General features: G+C 43.8%; 1 protein-coding gene across 3 annotated transcripts in view; it reads left to right on the plus strand.

Moving 5' to 3' along the window:
* The window catches only part of LPAR1 (lysophosphatidic acid receptor 1), a 218,065-nt gene that overhangs the window by 89,726 nt on the left and 114,795 nt on the right, over nt 1-13,544 (plus strand). The window lies entirely within an intron of this gene.

The raw sequence follows: 13,544 nt of genomic DNA on the forward strand, positions 1-13,544 counted from the left end.
AAATAATTGTACCGCTTTTGGTACGTAATTCCAGACAGAATCATACCGCCAGGGAGGTTAAAGAGGAGGTCTGGGGGAAAAAAAATTAAAAGCCAGCAACTACACATACTGCAGCTGCTGGCTTTTAATAAATGGACACTTACCTATCCTGGAGTCCAGCGATGTCAGTAGTAGGGTTCCCGGCGTGAAGCCGCCGCCATTGCGGGTAAGGGAACCCAGCAGTGTAGCCATTCGGCTTCACGCCGGGAACCCTACTGCGCATGCGCGAGGCCCCGTTCCTTTCTCCTATTAGTCCGGTGGCCAGGGGAGGAGGAGGGAACCCTGTGGTGACGTCACTGCCGCGGCCGGACTATTGTGGCACCGGAGAGGGGGGAGGAATCCGATGAGCGGAAGTTCCACTTTAGGGTGGAGCTCTGCTTTAAGGTGGAAAAAGTTCTGAAATTATTTATCTTTGTCTCATTTTTTTTACATAAACCTGACAATTTAACAGGGGTGTGTAGACTTTTTATATCCACTGTATGTAAAGTAGGTGTTATGGCAATTCAGCTGGAAACACTTTAAGATTAATAAAATTGTGATAAGCCCAATAATTTATTGAACATACTTATTAACATTTCTACACTGAATAGAAGGAAACCCTATAGGAAAGCTCAAGTGTATCTTCAGTTTAAATCAGCTAAATACATTCCAAGTGCATCAAAATAAAAGGTGTGTTAAGTCTTTTTTTTTTTTTTTAAGGCTGATACAACCCTAGTAGGGAAGCCTGTCTCCTGCTAGCAGCTGATGAGATGGACAGTGGCCTTAATACAGAGGTCTGGCATGTCCCCTTAGACTAGGGTTGCCACCTCATCCCTTTAAAAAGGAACACATCTGAATTACACAGGTTCTGTGGCTGATTAAGGTGGTAATTAAACTCACTTGGTGCCTTAGACCCCTTTTACACTGGGGTCACGACCGCATTAGTGCTAAAGCGGCGTTTATTTTAGCTGTGCTTTAGCGCTGTTTACGCTGTGCTTTTCAGCTACCAGCAGGGCGCTTTTAACCCCAAAGAAGGGGTTAGAAAAAAACTGCCCTGTTGCAGCACTTCCGAAGCACTCCCATTCATTCCAATGGGCAGGGGCGTTTTGGGAGCACTAAATACAGCCTCAGCCACAGGAAGCAGGGGTGCAGCTTTATATCTTCTGGAAGGACGCAATCTTTTCTAATCAGGCTCTTGTTTTTGTTTTTTTAGGAAAATAATACTTTACACAGCGTTTGTTTTAATATACCTGAAATGTTTTTCGCTAATATAAACTAAAAGTTTCAAATTTTTGGTCAACAGTGCTTTGAATGAAGCAGCGCTGACCACTAAGCTGCCATGCTTTTACCAATATTTTTTCACTTTAACATGAAAACAAGCTGTTCCTGAACAAAAACATGCTCTAAGAATTCAATTTTGAATGCAAGTATACTTTGGCAGTTTCAAATAACTATCAAATCCAAATCCAAATAATGAGGAGAAATACAAAACATGTATTTTCCTGTCTGTAGCACAGCTTCTGCACCAACCTGGTGAGGAGAGACTTTGTGCTGTTATGTTGTGTTGACAAGTTTCTCTAAGCTGGAAAGAATTCCCTTTTCTTCTAGAGAACAGTATTGAATACACACAATTCATTCCGTTAGTGGAAATTTGGAACTCGTTTCTGCTTACTTGACACAACGTGACTTCCAGAATGATTACGATAATTGACTGATTTGCCAATTTAAAGCAGTTAAAAGTTCACTTTAGTGGTTAACAATGCACATGTTTGTTTTTTATGTTTTTTTGTTGTTGTTACTATTAAAAGCCATCAACAACTGGTATTGATTACATTGGTGTTACTATTACATTTTCAATACTGTAAGCAGTTATGCTGATACATACAGTATACAAGAAATGCATATGACAGAATTAATACAACCCTACCAAAGGTGCCTTTTTATGAGAAGGATCACACATGGGTAACACGATACTAAACAAAATACAGAAGCCATGTTGCTGTTGTGTACAACAACTACATCAATATCAGTGTTCAAAACAGATATATTCTTCAGCCAAGAGATCGTAGTGTTTATACGTTTTTAGCTGCATCTATGGTTAAACTCTCTGGCCGGGATTCAGGTACATCGGCGCATCTTTGTGCCGGCGTAGCGCATCTCATATGTGCTACGCCGACGTAACATTGAGAGGCAAGCTGAGTTTTCACAAAGCACTCGCTCCCATATTTACGCCAGCATAACGTAAATTGGCCGGCGTAAGCCCGCCTAATTCAAAGTAGGAAGGTAGTGGGCGTGCTACATGTAAATTAACCGTGACCCCAAGCAAATGAAGGGCCTAACGAACGGCACATGCGCGCGCATGCGTGGGCATGCTCAGAATCACGTTGCATATATTCCCTAAGATACGCCGGCTAAATGCCTACGACGTGAACGTAACCTACGCTCAGCCCCATTCACGTACGACTTACGTAAACAACGTAAAATACGACGGCTGTTTCGACGTTTCCGACGTCCATACCTTAACATGACTTACCCCTGTTTTATGAGGGGTAAACTTACACCGGACGTACGCCTCACGTAAACGGTGTAGATTACTGCGACGGGCGTAAGTACGTTCGTGAATCGGCGTATCTTGCTCATTTACACATTCGACGCTTAAATCAATGGAAGCGCCCCTTGCGGCCAGCCTAAATATGCGCCCAAGATACGACGGCGTAGGAGACTTACGTCGGTCGGATGGAGCCAGAATATAGGCGTATCTTGTTTCAAGAATACGGCGCATAGATACGACGGCGCATCCGTGGACTTACGCGGCGTATCAATAGATACGTCGGCGTAAGTCCTTTCTGAATCCCGGCCTATGTCTTTTCTCTATTTTAAAGTTCCTCTTTCCTGTCTGCAGTTAAGCAGCAAAGCCCATGTGGAGTGTCCACTGTCTTTTCTGTAAGGCTATATACAGAATTTCTAACAGATGCTATACTGTGAGAGGGGACCTGTTATCAGATGCTACACAAAAGATCGCTTCCCGTGCTACAAGGAAGATGCAGAAAAGACGGTCAAAAAGTAGAAGCGCCAACTAAGTTTTATAGGTCCAGTTAATTGTTGTTTCTGACTGGGGCTCTGAATGAGCTTTATACATATGTCATTAAATATTATTAACCATTTAATCCTGGTCCAGTGCGTTAGACTTTTATTCTGCAGCTACTGTACAACAAGCCCTGATGCAGAGGGACTGGCAAGCTCTCAAAACACACTGGTTACTCTAGAGATTGTTTTGTGAGTAAATAACAAACGGAATTTATTAAAATTAGTTGTGCTTTTTACTGTTTGACCTTATATATATATATATATATAGATATATGCAAATTTAAAGCATTTGGAATCGCATCCAATTCGCATGATATGTGAACTGTCAGCCTTCTCTATGTAGTCGGTTCACATATCTGCGGGCCGGCCGTGGTGCATTTATAAATAGTCCTGTGTGTTTTTCATTCTGGTTTAGGGGTGAGTAAAAATTTGCACCTGAATCGCATCGGAACAAGTAAACAAAACACCTTTTTAAAATTGTGCTAAAACTGCGGTTGGACACGTGTGAACCGATCCTTAGGCATGTAGTGAAGGCAGCTCTCTGTAAAACAAGTGACCCAGCAGAGGTCGCTAGTCAATGGTACACGGAAAGGATGTATCCAATTGTGCCATGCTACAACAAGAGAGAACATTAGATATACATCTGTCCCTGATATGTCCGAAAACTGACATGCTTTTGATGTGAAAATCCCGAGATTTTAGCTGCCCTGCCTCCTGGCATGGTGGCCATCTGTAAGCCCAGGGGCCCCATAATCTTCTATTGCCCGGGGGCCCCATGAGTTGTCAGTCCGCCCCTGGTTTAGACCTCATGTAGTGGGGTGCAGATCTGCCATGTGCTGGGTGTGGGACAAAATACAGAGGACTGCACTTTATTAATAAAAGAATATTAGTGAAGAGGGCAATTTTTCTGTCCCCGCTGTATGAAGGCACTTTTTTGGCTTTAGGGAAGGTTTTGTAGATTCGTTTTTAAAGTGACACTAAACGATATCCTTGTTCTCTAAAATAATCCATGCACATCCACTACTTAATAGTCCTGCAATCTATTTTTCATTAAATTTGTTCTTACTGTGTTATTTCTGTCTCCGTGTAACATCTGCTATGGGTTTCTGAACCTCTTCATTTCCCCTTCACTACCATTTGTTTGGAATGAGCAGTGCATGTTAGTGCTCATGTGTACTGCTCTATGCACACTACACATCCCATAGATATAGATAGCTAGTGCATTTCGGAAGCAAGCAGGAGAGGATGGCTATGTTATTTCCTCATACTGTGTGAATAGGGGGAATGAATGTAGTCACTAGTCATCTAGCAGGAAGTTGGATTACAGCAGCAAAAAAAAAAAGAAAAATAAGGAATTTGGAGATTGGGAGGAGAATGAGAACAACGGAAGGTACTTTTTGGAGTTAAAAATGTATACAGTCTATGAATATATTTTGTCCCTACTCCCCTGCTCATCACACAGTGTTTGAAAAAAGTGAAGTTCCTGGTTATGCTTACGTTATTACCTCTAGCAGCCAGACCACAGTGATCTAAGAAGTGTTCTGTCTTTGGATAATTTGCGCTCACACTGATGCCAGCCATACTGCACTCCAAGTCAATCATGCCCCAGACCTTCTCTTTTAGCTGGTCCCTGACATGGTATTCTTAACTGTGCCCAGGCACTAACGGGGTGAACCATGCCTGGACACAGTTAAAACACCTAATTTGAGTTCATCCTTAGATGGCAGAAGTGTGCTAGCACATCTGCCCATGTTCCTTTCATTGTTCACTTACTGTACGTTCTGTCACAGGTCCGTGTACATTGATCTGGGCCCTGTCCGAGCTGCTCACGTTCCTGCCAATCCACCCTGAACCTAGGTAGTATTAAGCCTTTGCACCTGTGGGTTAGTGTTCGAGCAATGTGTCTCCATGCTGAAGCTGGACCTCACTGTTCCTCTAGCGTTTGCTGTTCCTTCAGAACTCTTGCATTCTATTAGCTGGATTCAGAAAGCTTTACGCCGGCGTATCAGTAGATATGCCGACGTAACTCTGAATCTACGTCGTCCTAAATTTAAGCGTATTCTGGAAACCAGATACACTTAAATTAGGCAAAGATACGAGCGGCGTAAGTCTCCTACGCCGTCGTATCTTAGGGAGCAATTTTTCCGCTGGCCGCTAGGTGGCGCTTCCGTTAAGTTTGGCGTAGAATGTGTAAATGACTAGATACGCCGATTCACGAACATACGTGCACCCGTCGCAGTAAAGATACGCCGTTTCCGTAAGAGGTACGCCGGCGTAAAGATAAAGCTGCCCCCTAGGTGGCCTAGCCAATGTTAAGTATGGCCGTTGTTCCCGCGTAGAAATTTGAAATTTTTACGTTGTTTGCGTAAGTCTTCCGTGAATGGGGCTGGACGTAATTTACGTTCACGTCGAAACCAATACGTCCTTGTGGTGTACTTTGAAGCAATGCACACTGGGATATGTACATGGACGGCGCACGTCGGGTCACCATCCATTTACATAAAACACGCCCCCTCATCCTCATTTGAATTAGGCGCGCTTACGCCAGCCCCATTTACGCTACGCCGCCGTAACTTAGGAGGCAAGTGCTTTGTGAATACAGCACTTGCCTCTCTGACTCACGGCGGCGTAGCGTAAATACGATACGCTACGCCACATAAAGATAAACACATGTACCTGAATCTAGCTATATGTGTTTGTTCGTTCTTGTTGCTGTTCTCAGTGTTCTTCCTCTGGCTGCGCTCTTGTATTTCCTTTGGTTTCTGTCAGTATATCCCTTCATTTTCTGTTGCTGTGGGCGCTATCCACAGCATTGCTTCTTGTCGTTTTGCTGTGATCATCTTTCTCTGCACTATTGCCCAGCTTTCCCCGCTCTCCTGTGCTTTGTGCTTGTTTTCTGTGTCCTCCCTCAGTGTCTCTCCTTGATAGATGCCATAGTCTTTCCTTTGGTCCTTGTATCCTGCGTGTACCCTGAACCAATCCTGTGTGCTATCTGCTGGCACTGTGCCTACACAGGTGTGTTGGGCTCGCCATACACAGTGCAAATTTCCTTTCCTGCAATCACGGGTGTTGACAGGGGAAGCAGCAATTGTCTTCTCCGGCGGCTAGCAGCCGCTAGCGATAATCGCAAGAGAATACGACAGGATGGTTGTACCCAAGCTGATTGATCAATTAATTTGGTACATTCAACCTGCCCATTACTGGTTCAAAATCAGCAGGAACCGCGTATCGCCGGCCTTAGAAAACCTCTACCCGGGGGCTGACTTGCAGCTCAACATCCACACCTACAGTGACTCTGGTGAAGACCAGGTAGCTCCTTAGATCCTGCGACTCTGACACTGACGCCACCCCCCCCCTGCACCTAGACCGACTTTTATTGTCCAAAGTGTTCCAGTCCTCAGATCGTGTGACACCTTCCATCTTTCATCCCTGAATCTGCTGAACTTTGGGTGCAGCAAATGGGAAAAGAGAAGTATTTTTTCTACAAGAAAGTGACTGCTATCCTAAGCAGTGACAGACATTTTCCAGCACAGAAGATAGTTGCAAGTGATGGCTGAAGTCAGGCAATGCCAAACACTTGAGAGCACTTGGAAGCTCTCAGTAGTAATCATATATGCTACAAAAATTGTTGCAAGTACAGCGCAAATGGGCTGCATTGCCATCAATAACAGACTAGACAGGAGTGTGGTTGTATCTTTAATATATTTGTTCCAGTTCTTATAATACATTTCTTAAAGGGATGAAGAATTGTACATTTCAGTCTATATTGTTCGTCCAGTGGACATCCATGACCTCTGTGTGCGAGTCCACCTCTCCTCAGTTAACCTTTCAAAATAACTGATGTGCTATGGGCAGCAAACAGAGTATGTTTTTTCTTCTCTTTTTAAATGTAGAAACAGGTCCAGTCAACACCCAGAACAAAACACTGTCAGTATGGGTCATGTACAGGGCACATTTTCCAAATTCAATCGCATTGCTCAATGTTCAAATTCAAGTGGTAAGCATTTCCCACAGTGATTTGTGTCTCTGCCCCCTTCCAAAAGGATGTAGGTATGCAGTCGCTCTGTGATGCACTAAACTGCCCAGCTTCTGCTTGCAAGCCCCAGTCACATACTACAGCCAGAAGGGATTGTAAGCTCTACACTGCCCTACTAGTTAACAAATATGATACACACAGGCCCCATAATTGTTTCCAATGCTTAACTGCTCCACTCTGTTCCTTCAAGACTAGCTAGCATTTTTCCATATCTATCAATTGATTGTTCTTGTTTCCTTCAATGCTGCTGGAGTGGGCAGCAGTGGGGTTACATTGCTGGTGTGGAGGCTGGGCAAGGGCTAAGAACAGGGTAGACCAGAGTTTCTCAACCAGGATGTTGTCAAACACTAGAGTTCCATGAGAGCTCCTCAGGGGCGAGTCACCTCCAATAGTGACTTTTATATAATTTCTGCATTGTTTCAGAGTGGGTGTTCAAAGGAGGGATGGAAGGGGGGGGAGGGTGAACGCTCAGACTGTGTTAACAGGTATTTGTCATATGTAGAAAACTCTTATGCCCTGTACACACGATCGGTCCATCCGATGAAAACGGTCTGATGGACCACTTTCATCAGTTAACCGATGAAGCTGACTGATGGTCAGTCGTGCCTACACACCATCAGTTAAAAAAACTATTGTGTCAGAACGCGGTGACATAAAACACAACAACGTGCTGAAAAAAACGAAGTTCAATGCTTCCAAGCATGCGTCGACTTGATTCTGAGCATGCGTGGATTTTTAACCGATGGACGTGCCTACAAACGATATTTTTTTTTCTATCGGTTAGGTATCCATCGGTTAAATTTAAAACAAGACTGAATTTTTTTAACTGATGGATAAATAACCGATGGGGCCCACACACGATCGGTTTGGTCCGATGAAAACGGTCCATCAGACCGTTCTCATCGGTTTGACCAATCATGTGTACGCGGTATTATTGTAAACAATGATGGTCCATGGGATCTCTCAGCTATGACAAAGGAGAGGAAACAGGATTGGTGAAGAACAAACACGTACTGTCAGCAATGCAGGTCAAAGTATAAACAGAAAAGTCAGTGCTACTACCCATACACCACATAGATAGCAGAGCTCCCGGGTGCTCGATTCTCAGTCGCTGGCTGAGTAGAGTAATGAAGAAAAAATTATCTGCATAATGGAGCCAGAGTGGATGGACTCTCCACTGTTTGGTAGGGTTACCGTAGAAAAAGGAGAAAACAGTGATAAGAGGATAAAGAACAGGATAGGTGCAAGAGGAATCTTACAGACAGTAGTTCTCTCCTGTTCTGAGAACAATCTCAGCTGTCACCACAGCAGGGCTGGTAGTGGTGAGAGTAAAAGTAGCAGAAGAATAACATTTGGGATGAAAAAAATGAAGAATTTAGTAGGAATAAAATGAATAAGAGAGAGAAAAAGCAGGAGTGGAGTTGGTGTGTACAGGTAAAAGAGTGTTCAACTTAACCTCCCTGGCGGTATGATTCTGTCTGGAATTACGTACCAAAAGCGGTACATTTTTTTTCATGGAAATTTGGTGATATGTATTATAGGCCTGCAATTCTTAGTAATTACTTACTTAAACCTGACCAAAACAAGACTCTAGTAGACATTCCAGATGTGATAAATTTGAAACACAAAACACATGAATTATAATTAATCAATAATATAATTTTATTCAACAAAGCAATGAAAAATAAAGAAATTAGTCAAAGAAAGAAATTCAATACACATCCATAGTGTGAAACACTTTGAAGCAAGGAAATAGACAAAGTCCGACATTGCAATCTGGGCAATAGTACCTTGATTCTTTTCGGACTTTTTTCCCATTTTCATCCCTCTTGGCGCAGCAAACGACGCACATCCTGGTAGGCGCTAACTTTCGTGCGGTTGGCGGTACAGGTTCCAAAAAATGACGACCTGTCAGGCGCTCTGGATTCCCAACGTCAACAGAGCGTCGTCCGTGTCTGTTAGCAGACACTGATGCCGTCGGGTGATTGATAAAGATCTGCTCAGCCAACTTCCATATAAAGTCCGAATGAACAAGAGGTATGTTCGTGTTTTCTTTGTAAAGGATATAGGCGTTCCAAAGACATTGTTCAAGGAGATGCCTAAAAATCTTTTTATAGTACTTCTTTTGTTGTTTTCGCATCGCCGGGTAAAAAGTCATCGCCTGATCGGCTCGGTCGACACCTCCCATTGTGTGGTTATAGTCGATCACGACTTGTGGTTTCAGCACTTCGTTTCCGTATTTTGTGCGGACCATGGCAGTGGAGGTGCTGTGCACGGTGCTCATGAGACACACGTCCTTTTTGTCTCGCCAGCGCATTGCCATCATTTTGCCCTTTTGAAAGGCAACCATCTCTCCTTTTTTTATTTTTTTCTTGCCAAACGTAGATGGCATGTCACGCCGGTTTGGCCTCACGGTACCATACCCGTCCGTTTTATTGAGGAGCAAAACCTCATAAAGTTCTGGTGACGTGTAAAAATTGTCTGTTGTCACGCAGTATCCCTGGTTCAGCAATGGGTCCAGCAGTGACAGGACAGAAGACGTGGCCATCCCATAGCGGCTGTACCTGGGATTGAATTTGGTACCTTTCCCGGTGTAAATTACCGAATTCCATATATAGCCGGTGGATGATTCACATAGCATGTAAAATTTTATCCCAAAGCGCGCTCTTTTGGACGCAATATATTGGATCCAACTCAGGCGTCCCTTGTAGGCCATCAGACTTTCGTCCACACTTACGTCCCTTTCTGGCACATAGGTCCGCTGAAAGTTGGCAACAATCATCTGGCACACCTCCCAGATTTTTTTCAGCTTTGGCGCAGGATGTGTGGCCTCGTCAAATTCTTCGTTGTTGGCGAAGTGCAGGTTTTTCATTATTAGTGAAAAGCGATACTCGGACATCACAGTGCCAAAAAACGGAGTGGCCAGCATCTTATTGGTGGTCCAGTACCACTTCTGGAGCGGTTTGCCCACCACCCCCTGAAGGATGATGAGTCCCAAAAAATTCCAAATGTCCTCCTCGGTGACCGGTTCCCATTTTCTGGACCTGGAAAATCTGCCACGCAGCGTAGCAGATTGCTGATCGTGGTAGCGATTGGTCTCCGTCACAATTTGTAAAATGACCTCCTCAGATAAAAAGAGTTTCAAATACGCCATAGGGTTGTCGGCCTCCACATTTACCTTCATCCCAGGAGATCCAGTAAATCGGAACCTCGGGGGCGCTGTCTGGTCCGCATCACTGTCTATAGGGCACCAAGTGCGCACATCACTCAGGTCAGGTGCGGGATCATCTGCGGCGTCACTTTCTATATCAGTGTCAGTGTCAGATCCAGATGATAAATCTCCATATGATTCACTGTCGCTCTGATCTGCGAGCAACTCCGTGTCGCTGCCGCTATCGCTGTCGCTCAGCTGGTCCAAAAGCGCATTTGGAGGACAGCGCTTTTTTGATGCCATTTTTTATATGGTTTATAAGGTTTTATATGTCAGCAATGACAATGGCAAGGGGCAATGAAAGGGCACTGTGTCAGTTTTCAAAGTGATACAGTGTAATCCTCTCAGATTACATTGTATCACCACCTTTTTATGTGTTTGTGTTGGTGCAACATTTGAATTTCCCTCCCAGTTCCGTTCCCATGCACCATTGCGGTGCAGGGAACGGAACCAGGAAGTCAGATGACTGATGGACGGCGCGGTGTGTGTCTCGGCGGCGATCACAGCAATGATAGATCATCGCTGGATCGCCTGGACAAGGTAAGGAACACCGCTGCGCTCTCTGCACATTCACCCCGAGCGCGACTCGGACTAACCGATAGTAACATAAAAAACCAGCCCCGAGTCGCGCTCGGGTTTACCGTCAGGGGGGTTAAAGCAGAACTCCACCCAAAAGGGGAAGTTCTGCTTGTTTGCACCCCCCCCCCCCCCACTGGCACATTTGGCACTTTTTGGGGGGAGCAGGTATCTGGTTTTGACAAATACCCGTCCCCACTTCCGCTGCGATCTGAGCCAGACGTTCTGCTAATTTTTATTTTTTTGGGGGGCCTAGAGCTCCTCTTTACCATTAACATAAACACCTTTTTGCTGAGTATTATTGCACTGTTAGTACTTTCACTAAGCTCCAATAAGCTGTTTGTGTTAGTGTAAATTGTATTAATTATAATTTTCCTTATTATAACATCTACAATTCACCAATTTCCTGTGAACTGTAGAGCAGAAAATGTTTTCATAGGTTTTCCTGAGGCCTGAACATTTTATTCATGGCTTCTTAAAATGGTTGAGAAAGGCTTGAGTATACTATGGAACAAGATATGAGGCTATGGGAAACATCAAATGTGAAAGCAGTAACTTATAAAAGGGTTGTTATCTCTATAAGTGGCCGCAGTTATGTCTGCAGTCTCCAACTGTGTCACAAAACTTGACAGTCTGCACAGTCTCTGACCAGCTTGCACAACTTGTCATCAGTCTCCAACTGTCACAAAGCTCAATTTCTGCTTTATGCCATATTTTAGATTACCTACACTCTTAAAGCGGTGGTTCACCCTAAAAACTACTTTTTCTTATTCCACTTCCCCCCCACATTACAATCCGATTAAGGCTCTTATTATTTTTTTCATGCTGTACATACCTTAGTACAGCATATTCACCCGTGCATCCGGGTTGCGAGTCCCGCGGGAGTGGGCGTTCCTCACATGTGTGTGATTGACGTTTTGCCCAAAAACGAGCTCCCCCCGTCGCGTAAGCCGCATCACGATTGGCGAAAGGGTTGGGTTCGGCTCCTTTCGCCAACCGTGACGCGGCTTACGCGACGGGGGGGGAGCTCGTTTTTGGGCAAAACGTCAATCACACACATGTGAGGAACGCCCACTCCCGCGGGACTTGCAACCCGGATGCACGGGTGAATATGCTGTACTAAGGTATGTACAGCATGAAAAAAATAATAAGAGCCTTAATCGGATTGTAATGTGGGGGGGAAGTGGAATAAGAAAAAGTAGTTTTTAGGGTGAAGCACCCCTTTAAAGTGGAATTTTACCCATAACAACATGATAAAAAATAATGTTCTTTAGCAAGGAACATACATTAACAATTTTGATACCAAATTTAGTGTGTGCTGCAAATTGCCTCCAGCATTGCTCCTGTTTTTTCTTGCTGGAGGCTGCCATTTTGTCCAGAGCCCCTGAGCAGCAGTAAATCTTTAGGCTGTCAACATATCGGTCTCTACATTTTCACCACAGTGGCAAAAAATAGAGAACAACTGAGCATGTGCAGAGCAAGGTGCGACAGTGTATTACTGGATTTTAAACAGTATAGACACATATTTTTAATGTTTTACATAGCTATACCTGTAAAATGGGCAAGCATGAAGGTCCATAAAGACATGGATGAGCGAGTTTGGGGTGGGGGATCTTGACTTGCCTGCACAGAGTCCTGACCTCAACCGATAGAACACTTTTGGGATAAATTAGAGCAGAGACTGCGAGCCATGCCTTCTCTTTACCACCAGTGACTGACCTTACAAATGTGCTTCTGGAAGAAGGATCAAACATTCCCATAGACACATTCCTAAACCTTGTGGACAGCCTTCCCAGAAGAGTTGAAGCTGTTATAGCTGCAAAGGGTGGGCCAACTCAATATTTAATCCTACGGACTAAAATGCCATTGAAATTCCCGAGCATGTAAAGGCCGGCATCTCAATACTTTTGGTAATATAGTGTAGCTGAAATTTAGCTTTCATGAATGAAACACAATCTATAAATGTAAGAGGCAGAGCTTTCATTCATGCTCCTTTCATAGATCTTGTTTCAATGATGGGAGCTATAATACAGCTTCTGTAAATGGAGGAGGTTGATGGAAAGAGTTGGCATAGTCACCACTCTGGATGAGGTAAAAAAAACAGGACCCTTAGCTAGTAATAACTCTCCACTTCACCAGTGCTGTGGGGGTGGGGTTGGGGGGTATCGGGAATCAAGATTTCAATCATAACCTTAGTCAGCAAGGGCAAGGGACACTACACATTAACTGTAAGTAGCATCCATGTGCTGATTTAAAAAAAAAAAAAAAAAACTTTCACTAAACATATATTTCAATACAAAAAAGGGGAGGGTGTAAAACAAGGCCTATAGGTTTACACCACTCAGCGCCAAAAGAAATTGCGCTGTTTTATAGCATTCGATTGATATAGCTCATACACTGTGGATGTTTTTATGCTATCCTTTTATATATTTTAATATATTAGCTACAATAGACTCTTTAAAGTTCACTATAGAAGAAGATTTTTTTTTTATCTTCTTTTTTTATTATGAGAAATAATGATCCAGTAATAGTCTATATCATGTGATTAGCTACTTCTTAAAAACGCAAGGAAGATTCTCTGAATCAGAGGGTCACTCCAACCACAAGGTCACTAAT

This window comes from Rana temporaria, chromosome 1 (genome assembly GCF_905171775.1).
Source record: "Rana temporaria chromosome 1, aRanTem1.1, whole genome shotgun sequence".
Lineage (NCBI taxonomy): Eukaryota > Metazoa > Chordata > Amphibia > Anura > Ranidae > Rana > Rana temporaria.